Source organism: Rhineura floridana, chromosome 15 (assembly GCF_030035675.1).
Source record: "Rhineura floridana isolate rRhiFlo1 chromosome 15, rRhiFlo1.hap2, whole genome shotgun sequence".
NCBI lineage: Eukaryota > Metazoa > Chordata > Lepidosauria > Squamata > Rhineuridae > Rhineura > Rhineura floridana.
Genome location: NC_084494.1, coordinates 3,286,381 through 3,301,368, shown reverse-complemented (window position 1 = coordinate 3,301,368; position 14,988 = coordinate 3,286,381). Strand labels below are relative to the sequence as shown.

The 14,988-nt window shown below is 46.4% G+C and overlaps 1 long non-coding RNA gene across 1 annotated transcript; it reads right to left on the bottom strand.

Moving 5' to 3' along the window:
• Positions 1-4,066: 4,066 nt before the first annotated feature.
• LOC133370399 (uncharacterized) lies at positions 4,067-7,303 on the bottom strand. Its single transcript, XR_009759122.1, has 3 exons — positions 7,119-7,303; positions 4,647-4,717; positions 4,067-4,383 (listed from the first exon to the last, which is right to left on the bottom strand). It is a non-coding gene; the product is annotated as an uncharacterized LOC133370399 (long non-coding RNA).
• Positions 7,304-14,988: the final 7,685 nt, after the last annotated feature.

Here is a 14,988-nt window from a genome sequence, read left to right as displayed (position 1 = left end):
GAGGATGGCAAAATGATAACAGATGGCAAAGAAAAGGCAGAAGTGTTCAATTCCTGCTTTGCCTCAGTCTTCTCCCAAAAGAGGGTTTTGAAGTAGAAGATGAAGGGACAGGATTGCAGCTTGAGAATGATAGACAAATGTTCAAGGAATGCCTAATCACTTTGAACGAGTTCAAATCTCCAGGGCCCAATGAACTGTATCCTAGAGGATTGAAGGAACTGGCTGAAGAACTCTCAGAACCGCTGTCTATTATCTTAGCGAAATCATGGAGGACTGGTGAAGTGCCGGATGACTGGAGCTAATGTTGTCCCTATCTTCAAAAAGGGCAAGAAGGAGGAACTGGGGAACTACAGACCAGTGAGCCTAACATCAGTCTCTGGAAAAACTCTGGAGCAGCATCTGTAAGCACCTTGAAAATGCAGTGATTACTAGGAGCCAACATGGATTTATGAAGAACAAATCCTGCCAAATTAATCTTATCTCATTTTTTGATCGGGTAACCTGCCTTGTAGACTGTGGGAATGCTGTGGACATAATATATCTCAACTTTAGCAAAGCTTTCACAAAGTGCCCCATGATATTCTGATTAGTAAGCTAGCTAAATGTAGGGTGGGTGGAACAACTATCAGGTGGATCCACAGTTGGCTCCAGAATCGTACTCAAAGAGTGCTTATCAATAGTTCCTTCTCAAACTGGGCGGAAGTAACGAGTGGAGTACCACAGGGCTCAGTGCTGGGCCTAGCGCTCTTCAACATTTTTATTAACGACTTGGATGAGGAGGTACAGAGCATGCTTATCAAATTTGCAGATGATACAAAATTGGGGGGCACAGCTAATACCATGGAAGACAGAAAGAAAATTCAAAGGGACCTTGATAGACTGGAGCATTGGGCCGAAACAAACAGAATGAAATTCAACAGGGATAAATGCAAAGTTCTACACTTAGGAAAAAGAAACCAAATGCACAGTTATAAGGTGGGGGATACTTGGCTCAGCAATACGACATGTAAGAAGGATCTTGGAATTGTTGTTGATTACAAACTGAATATGAGCCAGCAGTGCGATGTGGCTGCAAAAAAGGCAAATGCCATTTTAGGCTGCATTAATAGTTTCAAAATTGCATGAAGTATTGGTTCCCGTCTATTCAGCACTGATTAGGCCTCATCTTGAGAAATGCATCCAGTTTTGGTCTCCACACTTCAAGAAGGATGCAGACAAACTGGAACAGGTTCAGAGGAGGGCAACAAGGATGATCAGGGGACTAGAAACAAAGCCCTATGAGGAGAGACTAAAAGAACTGGGCATGTTTAGCCTGGAGAAAAGACTGAGGGGAGATATGATAGCACTCTTCAAGTACATGAAAAGTTGTCACATAGAGGAGGGCCGGGATCTCTTCTCCATCGTCCCAGAGTGCAGGACACGGAATAATGGATTCAAGTTGCAGGAAGCCAGATTTCGACTGAACATCAGAAAAAACTTCCTAACTGTTAGAGCCATACGACAATGGAACCAATGACCTAGGGAGGTAGTGGGCTCTCCGACACTGGAGGCCTTCAAGAGGCAGCTGGACAGCCATCCGTCGGAAATGCTTTGATTCCTGAATTGAGTAGGGGGTTGGACTTGATGGCCTTAGAGGCCCCTTCCAACTCTACTATTCTATGATACTTTGACTGGCATTTCTTATATTGCTGGTGCCACTCCTGTGGTGGTATTCCATTTGCTCCTGCTTTTTAGCTGTTCTGGGCTTGTAGCCAATGTAGTGTTAAGTACAGTAACTTGGTTCCGGCTATGGTCTGAAGGCACATAAGGCCAGCCCCCTGCTGAAGCTAAGCAGGGTCAGGTCTGGTCCGTGCCTGAATGGGAGACCGCCTGGGAACCATATGTGAGCCACCTTGGGTTTCATGAAAAGAAAGGTGGGCTATAAATGTAACAAACAAACAAATTCAGTAAGTATTCTGCTAGCAGAAGGCCGCCTCTCTTCCCCTCACCCCCCAAAATGTTCTAGCCCCCCCCCCACGCTCTGGAAGAGATTTGGAGAGTGGGAAGGGATCCATTGTGAAAATGTACATCCTTGCGCTAATGGAGTGACTGCAGTGCTCTGATTTGCAATTGGGATTTTTAAGGTTATTTTATGTTCTGATTTTACCCCACCCTGCTATTGCTGTATGATGGATGATGCATATCTGTTTTTGTTTTTAATTGCTGTAAACCGCCCAGAGAGCTTCGGCTGTGGGGCGGTATATAAATGTAATAAATAAATAAATAAATAAATAAGTAAAATGAATAAGATGTAGGGTATAAATTGTATAAATAAACCAATAATAAATAAATATTAATCTATGTCCGATTATCAGGAGCATTTCCCCTAAAAGAAAATGTGCCTCAGAAACCCTGAAGCTTCTTCTCACATGATCCCAAGTGGGCCGTTTCCATGATGGGCATTCTCAGGTTACAAAACCAGGTACCTGTGCTGGGCAGTATCAGACTCATCTAGATGCTGCAGGCACAGCAGGGCAGGGATGGCATTTGCCCAAATCCTGTGTCAGAGATCTGCTGGGCTTCATCAAGACACCAGCTCCACCCCAAACCTGCGCTTCTTTGCTTCTTTATTCTCAACTCTGTGCGTGGGCACGATTCTTAGAGAGAAAGGTTTGTGAATGTGTGTGTGAGCGGGCGAGGGAAGCACTAATTGATTTCTTACATATTAATATGTCAATCACTGAGGCTTTTTAAAGGACTCATAAGCAAACTTGACATTCCTGTTAATTAAATAGCCATCCTGATTCTAATCCGCTGAAAATTAATCATTTGGGGAATTAAAAGGCATCAGCAGAAGATACTTCATTACTGTGAGTGCTCTGCTCCCTGCACATGGTGGTGAGGAGCCCTTTCACAAGAGCTGGAATGCAAATCTTTGCCAAATCTTAATCTTTGCCAGTTGACTACCAGGAATCCAGTGCGCTCAGGTTGGAATCATCTGATTCAAACTGAGCAGATCATGACCCAGATCGGATCATGAGTTCACTTCAGAACGCACAGACTGTCTGATGCATTTATGAGGCGGCCTGAGGGCTGCATCACTGCCTCCATCTCTGTAAAATATGTTTCTGTCTTTTAAACTTGAAAAAATTGGTAATCCAAGTGACCCAGGCCCTCCATGACAAATCCATGGAAGATAAGGTTCTTCGTGGCTAATAGACACAACAGCTATGCTCTACCTCCGTTGTCGGAGGCAGTATGCCTGTCTGAGTTCCAGCTGCTGGGAATCACAAGTGGGGGAGAGAGCTGGTGCGCTCAAATCCTGCTTGCAGGCTTCCCACTGAGGTGTCTGATTGGACACTGAGAGATCAGGGTGGTGGATTAAATGGGCCTTTGGCCCAATTTGCAGGGCTCTTCTTACGTTCTGAACTCGATGTGCTGTGTCTGTGGTGGGCTGGAACTTGGAAGGAACTGGGGTAGACTGGGCTTTTGAATTCTGAGAAGTTCCTGGCAACATCAGTGCTGGATGCTGTCCCAGGTCTCAGTCAAAGGAGTTATATTTCACAATCCCTATGTATATCTGTTAGTAATAGTGGGAGCCGAGGCAAGGCAAAACAAAGCAAACAACAGACAGAAAAAGAGTCCCTTGTAATCAGTCAAATCAAAGCCCTCCAGGGTCCTCCTCTAGGAACACGGTGCTGACAAGTCATCAGCGGGTTGATGATCCAAGGGGCTAATTAGAGCCAAGAGGGCCGGTAAATTGGCTGGGTAGGCCAGCAGGTGGCACCATCTGACCACTTTCTCAGGACCACCACCAGCATTTTTTGGTCCTGACTTTTCTCTCAAGGCCCTCAAGACCAGCCAGGGAGACCCAAGTACAAAGTGCTAGCTGGAGTGCCTCCCAATGGCCTGGTAATTTAGTATTCATCCAGGCTTGCCTGCACAAAAGCTTAGGTATAGGTTTGATTATGTCTTGTCTTGAAATTCACACATATCCGAATTTTGCGATGTAGCTTTCCAACAGAGAATTACAAAAATGCATATATTATTTATTTATTAAATTTATTAGTTTAACACAAAACCAGTACATAAGGTGGTGGAGTGACCCTTCTTAGGAAGTACACAACAGAAGCCCTCCAAAAGCCTTCCAAGTTAAGAAGCGAATGCCTGGGAGAAGAGACATGCTTTTGCCTGCTGCCTCAAGATGGATAATGATGGCACCAGGGGAGCCAGGACTGAAAAGCCCAGTTCTTGAGTTGCTGCTGTCCTTTGGACATGAAGAAGAGCCTCCGATTCCAAGAGCAGGGTCCGGGTTGGTACATAGAGGGAGAGGCGGTCCTTGAAGTATTGGGGTCCTGAGCAGTCTAAGGCTTTGTAGTTCAAAACCAGCACTTTGAAATGACCCTGGAAATTAATTGGTAGACAGGATCAGGGGAAAATATGCAAAAAATGGGTTCCTACTGGGAGAAAGGGTGGGAGATAAATCAAATAAATAAAATGGCTATATGAGTGAAAACAGCATACTGTACAAAGAAGCATTATATTAGATGTTGCTTGCAAAAGTGTCTTGAGCGACAGCCGTGAAGCTCACTGGGTGACCTTGGGCCAGTCACTGCCTCTCAGCCTCAGAGGGAGGCAATGGTAAACCCCCTCTGAATACCGCTTACCATGAAAACCTTATTCATAGGGCTGCCGTAAGTTGGAATCGACTTGAAGGCAGTCCACTTCCACTTCCTTCCTGCAAAAGTGTCTACATTAGTAAAAACTGCAGACAAAATTGTGTGTGTTAGAAAAATTTGCACTAAAACGCTAAAGAATTTTCATGAGGATTTTTCTAACTGCGCAATATTTTTGTAAGCTGTCATACATGGGGGCAGCAAGGTGAGGGAGTGAACGAAGGAAGGATGAGAGGGGTCGGTGGTGGTGAGTGGGGTGGCACTGAGGGGGTGGGTGAGGGGGCAGGCGTATGAGTGGGGGGTGGGGTGAGTTGGGTGAGCAGCAGGAAGTAGGTAAGTGGTTGAAGTGGGGGGGTGGCGGCAGCACCCTGGGCAGGTGGGGGGCTGATAAGCTGCCTAAACGGGGCTGTGGTGAATGCCCGGGTGGCTATTTGGGGAGTTGCCTGGGTGTGTGTATGTTTGGGAATCCCTGAGGGGGGGTTGGCAGTCCCTTTGTGTGTGTGTGTGTGTCTTTGTGTGTGGGGAGGGGTTGGCGTGCAAAGTGAGCAGGGGCAAAGCCCCTAGTTTTTCAAAAAATTGCAAACTGATTTGGAAATGTGGATAACTGAATTTAAGACTGGAAAATAAGAAACTGGGAGAATATCCCTAGGTTAGTCTGTATTGAGCATTCATTCTGATTTGTTTATGAGGAGATAATATGACACTGAGCAGTCATCTTGCATTCATCATGATTTGCTTGCAGGGTGTTGATAATCCTTCCTGTTTAATCATTCATTCACCCCACACTTCACTTTCCTAACAGCAAAAAGTCTGGGTTGAAGCCAACGTGTTCGTACTCAGAGTAGGACAAACACTGGATACAATACAGCTCTCTGCTTCTTCAAAAAAGTGAATGTTGTGCTAAAGCACTTTCAATCACTTTAATTGTGGAAGCCTAAATTTTTGGTGTGCAGCTGAATCCCTCCCTCAAATACTCAGTCCGGAGGCAACCTTGGGCCACCCACCACCCAATAAAAGAAATCTTAACACAAGTTCTGAAGAAAAACAAACAGTCTTTGTTTTAAGAGGATGCATGCGCACATTTTGGGAGGCATCATCTCGGAAGTGGCATTCTTTCCTGGAAGATGGTGCTTGCCACCTGCTGTTTTTGTCAATACTGGTATTAAACATAATTTAATTTTTTAAAAAAATCTGCTGGCTGAGTAATTGGACTCTTTTAATTTATCAGAAGGTTTTTAACAAATTCACCTAACAGGTGAATTGGCTAAGGAGAGGGTATGGGGTGTTAGAATATGTTTTAGAATGATTGCATCTTTTCAAGACTGTGACTGTAATCTGTTTCAAGTGCATACAATACTGGAAATTTAGGGCTGCACAATTAAAGTGGATGAAAGTGCTCTGTCACCCTAGTACAAGAAATCTAGTTTTTAAAAGATACAGACTTTTTGCAGTCAGGACAGAGATGAATTCTCATTGTCAGAATGAATAAAGACTGGACATCATCTAACTTCCACATCACCTTTGTTCAAAAAAGGCTCGTCAGGAGGAGCTGCCATGCTTCTTCTAGGCACACCCCTCTAATTAATGAGGGTCAGGGTGGTGTGCAGTGCATTTATTTATTTATAATAAAAGCTTCCCCCTGCCTTTTTGTTGTCAAAGCAGGTGCATGTATGTGAATGTGTGCCTGCATGCCTGCAGCCTCTCAGTCTGCACAGCCAGTCTGGGTACTGCAAGATGTGAGCAGTTTTTCTCTGTGCTTGACAATGCGCAGGGGGAGGAGGTGTTTATTACCTCGTTTCCACTTTCAGTCCCAGCCTCCTGGGACAAGCATTTCAGGTTTAGTGACCTATTTTTCTATTTGACTGTATACTTCCATCACCAAGTTTTGTTCTTTAGCAACGAAGGTGAATCTAGGGTCCTTTACATGTTAGCAGCAGGGCAGAAAGGGATTCTGGGAAGCATTGCTGGTTCATTAAAGTTGCATTAAAACATGCCTGTTAAGTTTCCCGAGTGCCTTATTCTGCGCGGAGATGGTGGCCGTGAGATTGTCTGTTGCACAAGACTTCATGGAATGTATAATCTTGTTCTTTTGAACCAGCAGCTAAGCCTTCGTCTTTGCTATTAAATGCTGCTGATGAGATGGGATGATGTGCATCCATTACGTCTTAAAAAGAGTATCTGTGGGTGCCTCAAACTGTACCAGGACAAGGGTGCTGTGGGCAATGCCGGATTAAGGCGGTTGGGGGCCCTACTGCAGTTCCCCAAAAAGAGCCCCACTTCCCCCCCCCCAAAGGTACCACAAAAAAGTCTTCTGGTGTCTGTGGACTACAAAGAACCAACACCCCCTTGAACACGTGCAGTTTCACAACTCTCAGTAAACTGTAAAGAACATTTTGCCAGCAGTGATTAAAAAAAGAAAATATTCTGAGCATGTGTACTTAAAACAGCCTTGTTTTTGCTCACTTCCTGTCTTGGGGCAGTCAGCTTCACCTACTTCTCACTGTTCTGTTCTGAAGATTTAGAAGGAGGTATAAAAGGGTAGCAAAAGGGGACTTGGTGCTTCTACCACAAACATCAGCGTCTGCTTCCTTTAACCAGAGTGATGCATCTTTCTACTATAAAGGGGTTGTGTTTTTCTGCCACATCATGCGGACCCTGCAAAAAAAACAACAGGTATGCCTGAGGGTTCCCCCCCAACCCCCCTTCCAGGAGCCAGTGTTCATACCTTTTTCAAGAGTCGTCATCTGTTCCCCCCCCCCCCCCGTGCGGACTTTCCCCATCAAACTGCAAATTGTGAGGACAAACCTGAAATCCCAGCATGGGTTTTCTATGAAGCGTCAACCAGTAGTGTAGTGGCAACTTCAGAAGTGCAGGATGACAGTCACAGCCCCTCCCCTCCCCTCCCCCTCCTTTTTTTGCAGCTGGGTTGAGAATGAGATCCTTGTTAATGCCTTTGCCCACTACCACAACAAATGTTCCTAGGAGCCAATAAGCATTAAGGAGAAGTGTGTTAGCTACTGGGAAGAGTCTTCTCAGTGGCTGGCTCATCTCCTTTCACTCTGATTGGCTCCAATTAGCAGGAAAGGGCAACGAAGCATGTTAGAAGACTCTTCGCAGTAGCTAAAACTTCCCCCTTTCATGCTGATTGGCTCATAGGATGCTGAAGTCTTAGATACCCTGCTGGAGCCCTGCTCCTAAAAAAGTAAGGGGTCTAAGACCACAGAGATCCTGGATGCCTACACCCCTGGGCCCTCCACGACAGGAGGCAAGGGGCTCCCAGCTGCCCTGGCCTCGGGAAGGAGACCCTGACAGCCAAAGCAGGGAAGGGGGCAGCCCCCTCTTCCCTTTGCGAAAAGAGAGGAAGCGGAAGCCTCTCGTCTCCTCGGCGCAATTGTGCGCGCCCTCCGCAAGGCGCCGGGCGGCTGAATTTCCCGGCTGAGCGGCCCCGGCCGACTCTCCAATCGGCAGGATCCCCTCTCCGGCGGCGCGGCCCGGAATGCACGTAGCCCCGTCTTAGGAAGCGCGCAGTGATGTCGGGGTCGCCCGAGCGGGGTCCCGAGGAAGGCCCGGGGCTGGCGCGGCTTCCCCTCCCCTCTCAGTTTCATCCGCGCCGACGCCGACGGCTGGAGACCCGCTGCCGAGGAGCCGAGCCACTGGGCCTGCCGCCCGCCCGCCGCCCGCCGTGAATGGGAAAGCAGGGGAGGGTGCCAGCGAGGATGGTCTGGGAGGGAGGGAGAAGCAAACGGCCACGGGAGGAGAGACATAAAATGAAGAAGAGGCGTCATGAAATAATCGTTAAGGAAGGAAACAAACTGCACGCGGTTTTTATTTTATTAATTTCATACCTTTTTTTAAATTAAAAAAATACCTACCCTGCCTTTCTCTGCCTGACATTTAAAAAATGCCCCAGGTGGCTCACAACAGTAACGTCCACAATGACAAACAACGGATTCACAAACAAGGCAGCCATATGACAATCAGATAAGAGCAGATAAAAATGGCAGCATAATTAAAAGAGAACTACAGATTAAAAGGCAGCGCAGCAGAGCAAAGCCAAACACAGCAGCTCAGCAGGCCAAATCCCCGGGGAACAAAAACGGGACTTTGCCAGTGGCATTGATGAATCTCCCTCGGTAAGAAGGCCCAAAGTCAGCTCTTTCACATGCAAAGAGCTGGAGCCTGCCTCTGCTCCAAGCCCTGGGGGCCAAGACCCGCTGCGGAGGCCCACTTCGAAGACAGGCGCCGGCAGCAGCTCTTTCAGCGGGCCTCTCTGCTCGAAGGGGCCTCTGGCAAGAAGACATCGCTGGCTTGTGGGACATTCCTTCCCCCACCGAGGGATCCAGTTGCGGCCCTGCTGGGGCCTAGAGGTGGAGTTAATCTTGCAGCGACTCAGGCTAGAAGGCCCGCCTGGCAGATTTGGCTGGACTCGGGATTAGACGAGAGGAGCAACCACGGGCTGGCAGCCTTCACCAGCCTCGGGTTTTCCTGCGCTTCTTCCAATAGTTCTTCCTTTTTGTTTTGAAACAAAAATTGCAGCTTAATCCGTCTAGTTTTGGACCGCAGGGAATAGCTGTACTTTGTGGGTTCCAATGAACAAGAAGAACTTGATTTTTTGCTGTTTGACCCTTGGGTAGAGGAAGCACTAGCAAGTGACAGGAAGGCAATGATTTTTGTCTAGCTGCTGGGCCTCTGAAGAGGAAACCCAAATTCAGGGCTGCGTGTGGGTCAGATAAAGTAAAATAATATTCTGCACCAAGGGCAACTATGGCTGGTACCCTTCAAAGTTGAATCGTGTGGAGGTCTATGTGGACATTTCCCTGTACATGGATTTATTTGAAATATGATGTTCTGCTTCTGCCTTTAGGCACTCTACACAGTATTGACTCTCTGCATACTAGAAACATACGTGCTCTAGAGGTATGTGACCATAAGGACTAGAAGCTTGCTTAAAACTAAAGAGGTTTTCATGATGCTGGTTTCTTAATCATGTGGAAATGTGGCTGTAGGATCGCAGCTGACTCTGGCTGCCATCTCAGTGCTGTCTCCCTAAGAGTCACTTTCCTCTCATAGGGATAATTACATATGTGGGTGTCACTACACAATCCTTTTGTCTGATGACAATATACAGCTCACACAAGGATGGTTTGAGGAATCTTTTATTCTGGAAACGGGTTCAAGGATTCATATCTGTGAGAGGTCTGACAGAGAGTAATGTCTCTCCACCTTTCATAATGAAAGTACCTTTTCATGCAATGGATAAGGAAGTTATGCCATAGCAAGATGTGATGCTGGTCAATAACTTAGACGGCTTTAGAAATGGATTAGATAAGTTCATGGACAAGGGCTTTAGCAACACTCCTTAGGCGGCAGTACTCTACACCTTCAGTATTCTCATTGGACTTAGTGGGGCTTACTTCTGAGTAGACATGTATATGATTCCACGGTTAACCATTGCAGTTAAATGGAATGTCCGTTTTGACGGATGGCCTACCCCTGAATATCAGCTAACATGTGAGTCAACAGAGAAAGACCCTTGATGTCCCATCCCTGATCAGCCAAAGGCCTCTGGTTCTGCTTAGATTAATTGGCAGTTAATCTTCGGTCCAGTTTTGTGTGCTTTTCTCTGAGGCGTGGCTTCATTTGGATCCATTCACTGTTTGACCTGAGTCTCCAGGCACGCTGCTAGGAGTGGCCGGCTGGGAATCCAAGTGACGGGAGGACCAAACTCATTGTAGCTCTGTGTAGGTTGCCTCCTTTTTTTTCTGGAAATGAAAAGCAGATGACATCAGGAGGAGAAAAAGTACAGTTTGGGAAGGGTGCTTTCCCCTCCAAATGCCCCACCACCTCAAACAGTTATTCGTCCTACCAGGGAACAGTCAGAGAGATCTGTTTTTCTCCTGTGTGGATGATTTGGCGAGGAAAACAGACTGAGAAGGTTAAACATTCTTAACACCCCCCCCCCCGCAGTTTCTTTTCATTAAAAAGGAAGAAAAGGAATTGGGTCAAGTGACACAGAGCTCTGGGCCATGCCTCGTTTCACCTTGAGCCATTGCCCTGCACCCTTCCGAGAGAAGAAACAGGTTGATTTCCATTCTTCATAGACCTCATCAGCTTCTCTGCAGATTCTCATATGGCAGCTACGTTTGGAATGGAGGCCTGCCTCTGGGTTGGGAATGCACCAGCAGGCAACTGATAAAAAATGCAGGCGCATACGCACCCCCACACAGCATGTAGGTGCCTTTAAATCTCACACGAGATTAAAACAGACAGAGCTGAATTACTGAGCATGCTATAAGTTACAGTTTTAAACTGCCCCCAGGGAAGGGGGGAACCGTTTGGAAAGACTGCACTGCTGTGCTGGCGATCTCAAGGAACATCTGCACGGTGGTCATCTTTCATTGACTTTGCATCTGCTCTTTTTGTTAGCACAAATTCAATTACTTGCACCCTTCTGGGGCCTTGTACTTTGCCAGGCTGGGCTGGGCTGGGGTGAGCAGAGAGAGGCTGGGAGGGTGAGCGGCATTTTCCCAGAATCCTCTTTTCAGTGTGAAAGAGGGTCTTTCAGGCCAGAGGGAAGGGATGGCACAGATCTCCCCACACCAGCACTCATCTTTCCAGAGATGAAAATATGCCAATTGCTTCCTGTTGCATATTTTTCCCCCTGGGAAGAGACTATATTGAAGTTTTATTTCTTACTCTCCACCGTCTTAAAAAAAAAAAAAGGAACACATTCAAGAGAAGAACAAAAATCTTAATCAGAAGCAAACACCTGGGGTGGGGGCTGCACAATGAGGCAGACTTGCCCAGGGCATTATAATTCTACCAATTAATTATTTAGTTACATGCTGGCTGTTATGATGAGAGATAATTAGAGGTAATTAGCTGAAAGAAAAATTAAAGGTGGGAAAACTGCCAGTTGGTTATGAGAGTAGAGGTTCAACCAGGAGGATCCCAATGTTTGGCTTTTTGTGGATTTTATTTGCCTACAGGTAAGACCCAGCAGGGCTTTGTTTCCTATGGGCGGCTCAAAGAGTAACTAGAGAAACTGCTCACTTTTCCATAGAAGAGAGACCTCCACAGGCGGGAGCTCAATGTGTGAGGCAGCTAACACAGAACAGGACCATGATCAAGGAAACAGTTAAACTACTTTCTGTTGACCGAATCTCATATCTGTCTTTACTGCTGTATCTGAGAGAACATCACCGCTCTGATTTATTTCAGTGGGGCTTGTGCAGGAAAATGTTCTGGTGGATCGTGGCGTAGTGGTTAGAGAGTTGGACTACGACCTAGGAGACCAGGGTTCAAATCCCCACACAGCCATGAAGCTCACTGGGTGACGTTGGGCCAGTCACTGCCTCTCAGCCTCAGAGGAAGGCAATGGTAAAACCACCTCTGAATACCATTTACCATGAAAACCCTATTCGTAGAGTCACCATAAGTTGGGATCGACTTGGAGGCAGTCCATTTCCATTTTCAATGTAACATTAGGAACATAAAAAGAGCCCTGGGGGACCAGGTCAAAGGCCTGTCTTGTCATGGTGGCCTGTGGAAGCCTTCAAGCAGGACCTGAGTGCGACACCACCCTCCTTACTTGGAACTGGTGTTCAGAAGTTTACCACCTGCAATACCTTGCAAGCTGCCCTTTCTCACCCTCTGTGGCTTTTGGCGAGACCCGATAACCTCCATATTATGAGTTTGTTAAAAACAGGAAGGGAAAATTCACATGGGATACATAAAAGGGCATGTAACAGAACATACCCGCCCCCTTTTCCCATGTGGGAAGCAGCTACTGAGGTATTCACAACAGGGCCCTTAGCTTCTCCCTTTCCTCTGCTCAAAAGCCACTGTTTCAGGAATAATGGATATGCCGTGTGCTTGTAGATACAATTGATATATGCAGAAAATATCAGTTGCCACAGAAAGCGGGGCTGCAGAGGCCAACTCCATTAAATCTGCTGGAATTGGTACATTTGACACACAAAAATGGTTGTAACTCAAAGGCACCGAATGAATAACAGTCTTTCAAACCAGGCCTACCAGTGAAATATACGACTGTCGACTGTCATATTACCTTCAGCCCTGAAACGCAATCTGAAATCAATGGCTGCTGTTAACTGGAGAATGGGAAGAGATGCCCAGGAAACATCAAGGCGGAATCTGTCTCTCTTTAAACAAAAGCAGGCTCAGGACCCCTGGGCGGCTCTCGTCGCTGGAAAGTAAACGCCAGTCCTTCCCACCAGAAGCCTTTTGAACTTGCCATTGATTCGTCCTCCCCAGCCACGGCTGCACATCATTAAAAATAATAGAAACGCTAGACTTCACAAAGGGCTCTGCAGATTTTCATACTGTGGCTAAGTAGCTGTTCCTGTGGAGTGATGCTCCGGGTGGGCAAGAGGGACGGAGGCAGGGGGAAGCTTGAATCTCCTCAAAGGCTGTTCAGTTATTGGGAGGCAACAGACAATCCCCTCCCTGTGTCCTCCAGGGCTTCCTGCCAGAATTCCAAAGAATGTGATGCGAGAAGGGTGTCAGGGTGACCTTCCTCTCCTTTCCAGAGAGAGAAAGAGATCCCCAACCCACAACAAAACAAAGAAGACGTGATATCCATTGCTCTTTTTTGTGCACATCCCAGAAAAGAAGACAAAGGTGAGACTTCTGTGCCAACGTTGTCTAAAGCCTCAGTTCTCTTAATGCTTACTTGAGAGTTAGTCTCGTTGACCATAATGGGAGTTATTTCTGAGCAAGCATGCATAGGATTGGGCTGGACACCTGTGATGTGATCCTGGCTGTGGGACCCTTTGGGCTGCTTCCCACCAGCCGTATGTATATTCCTTGTAACCGTAAAATGGGTTGCTGCAATCACAGAGAAGACTCAATCCCTTTCAGGCATTTATTGCTCAACTATGAGGTGTGGGGATGTGCCCAATAACAGCCACACATGAACCTCTGTAGTGCCAGAGCCTTCGTGCCTATGTCTCCTGCCTGTGTTGAGCATCCCTATTCATACTGAACAACACAGGAGGCAAAAGGCTGGAAGGGGAATACTTTTAAGGGTGACTTTAGGGGCAGGTTCAGAAGTACTAGGACATTAGGAGAAATATAAAACATATTTAGCTTCCAAAAATGTGCTCTCATTGGTTATGTGCCTTCAAGTCGATTTTGACTTATGGCGACCCTATAAATCAGCGACCTCCAATAGCATCTGTCATGAACCACCATGTTCAGATCTTGTAAGTTTAGGTCTGTGGCTTCCTTGACAGAATCAATCCATCTCTTGTTTGGTCTTCCTCTTTTTCTACTCCCTTCTGTTCTTCCCAGCATTATTGTCTTTTCTAGTGAATCATGTCTTCTCATTATGTGTCCAAAGTGTGATAACCTCAGTTTCATCATTTTAGCTTCTAGTGACAGTTCTGGTTTAATTTGTTCTGACACCCAATTATTTGTCTTTTTTGCAGTCCATGGTATCCGCCAAAGCTCTCCTCCAACACCACATTTCAAAGGAGTTGATTTTTATCTTACCCACTTTTTTCACTGTCCAACTTTCACATCCATACATAGAGATCGGGAACACCATGGTATGAATGATCCTGACTTTAGTGTTCAGTGATACATCTTTGCATTTGAGGACCTTTTCTAGTTCTCTCATAGCTGCCCTTGCCAGTCCTAGCCTTCTTCTGATTTCTTGACTATTATCTCCATTTTGTGAGCCAGTGTGGTGTAGTTAAGGTGCTGGACTACTACCTGGGAGACCAGGGTTCGATTCCCCACACAGCCATGAAGCTCACTGGGTGACCTTGGGCCAGTCACTGCCTCTCAGCCTCAGAGGAAGGCAATGGTAAACCCCCTCTGAATACCGCTTACCATGAAAACCTTATTCATAGGGTTGCCATAAGTTGGAATCGACTTGAAGGCAGTACATTTTTCATCTTCATTTTGGTTAATGACTGTGCCGAGGTATTGATAATCCTTGACAAGTTCAATGTCCTCATTGTCAATTTTAAAGTTACATAAATCTTCTGTTGTCATTCCTTTAGTCTTCTTGACATTCAGCTCTAGTCCTGCTTTTGTGCTTTCCTCTTTAACTTTCATCAGCATTTGTTTCAAATCATTACTGCTTTCTGCTAGTAGCTCTCACCTAGGCAGGCATATTTATAGTCAGCCACTCGCTGTAAGTATGATAAATCATGGTTTTGCTTGAAAATTCCTGTGGTGGATGACCATTGGCAGGTAAGTTGTCTCCATTGAGTAAGCCCAGTTATCAGCCCTCTCAGAACCTATCATCACCAGGTGAGACCTTGCTGGTTGTGCCACTACTGGGGGCTGCCTGCCTGGTTGA